We start from the raw sequence: 1411 nt of genomic DNA, 5'->3' as shown, positions 1-1411 counted from the left end.
ATTAATTCAATTCCTTGAATTCCATTCTTATGCTGCCAAAATCGTTAAAAGCACACAATTCAAATGCAAAGGACTACCCCCAATATGGAATACCCTGTTCTCCATCGTAAACTGCTGTCTGACAGGGAAGGTCGGCAGCCATGACCAGACCTCCCACGCAATGCTCTCAATCGTATATGGGATTTATTTCAACCTACCTATCGATTACGCACACCTTATATTCGAGGATATGGTTGGATTGATCAAGAAGAAATGTGCGACACAGAGGGGTGAAAATTCCAAGGTTAAGGCGCAGAAGAAGGCCAAGGAAGACCTCAACCATCCAAACCTAATTCTACAGAGGTTCTTTGGCCTAGTCTTTGGGGATTTGATTGCAGAGAAGCTGCCCTCTGCCGAGCCTAACGCCAGATTGTATCCTTTTAGGGAGTTCCATCCGACAGAGCATGAGCTTGGGTACAGAAGCCCCAGACCCCTATCTAAAGCCATGCTCAAATACCTTAGTCATGAAGATAGGAAATCATACAGACGTGGATTCAGGAGGCCAGAGCCGGTCCCTGAAACCCCTCCACGCATAGGGATCCCCCTAGGAGAGAGAGTTGAAAAAATGAGGGTCGAGGGACGACAGGAGGAGCCAGCAGAGGCTAGACATGTGAGTGAGGAAAGACCTAGAGTAGCAAGTCCCCCACCTAAGAAGCCAAAGAAGACACAGAAGGGTGTTGATTCTTCTATGAAAAAGGTAGGGAAGAAGAGACCCGCATAAGAAGAGGGTCCAAGTAGCCCTCTGCAGAAGCCCAAGAAAAAGAAATCAAAGAAGGCCCAACCCGCAGAGGTTGTGGTCACAAAGGCTGTGGAACAAGAAAGCCCTGCAGAGGCTACTCCAAAACACAGAAGGTTGCGCAAGGTGGTTCGCGAGGAGTCCCCAACCGTGCAGATTCATGACGTTATTTTCAACCTTCAACAGGAGTTCAAAGCGCCAATAGACGTGACAGAGTTGGGGACAGAGGTCGTCTTAGACGACGAAGAGGAAGAAGAGTTGGAGTTAGGTGAGGGAGAAAAAGATGCCCAAGGCACACATCCCAGCCCCCCCTCCCAGTGCTACCCACGTTACTAGGGGCCCTGTTCTAGAGGGATCCCCTATTGAAAAAGGCGCGCACATGCCAAGCCTAACCCAAGGTAACCTCGCAGAGGACATTCTTTCGTCCTCTGTCGAATGCACTGCCCGGGAACCACATCATACTCCAACATCCTCTCAAAAGGATGCTGGGTTTACAAAAAGAGTCCCATCGCCCAAGGACTCGTCACATCCCAAAGAGGCATCCGTTGCCTCTCCATACAAGAGTGACCAACCAGAATATGCTTCAGAGGCATATGTGAGAGTCACAGAGACTGAGGGTCTAGAACGCCCAACGTC

This window comes from Cynara cardunculus (genome assembly GCF_001531365.2).
Source record: "Cynara cardunculus var. scolymus isolate 2C chromosome LG 9, CcrdV1, whole genome shotgun sequence".
NCBI classification, from domain to species: Eukaryota; Viridiplantae; Streptophyta; class Magnoliopsida; order Asterales; family Asteraceae; genus Cynara; species Cynara cardunculus.
The sequence above is the reverse complement of the archived record's forward strand: the minus strand, read 5'-3'. Positions refer to the sequence as shown.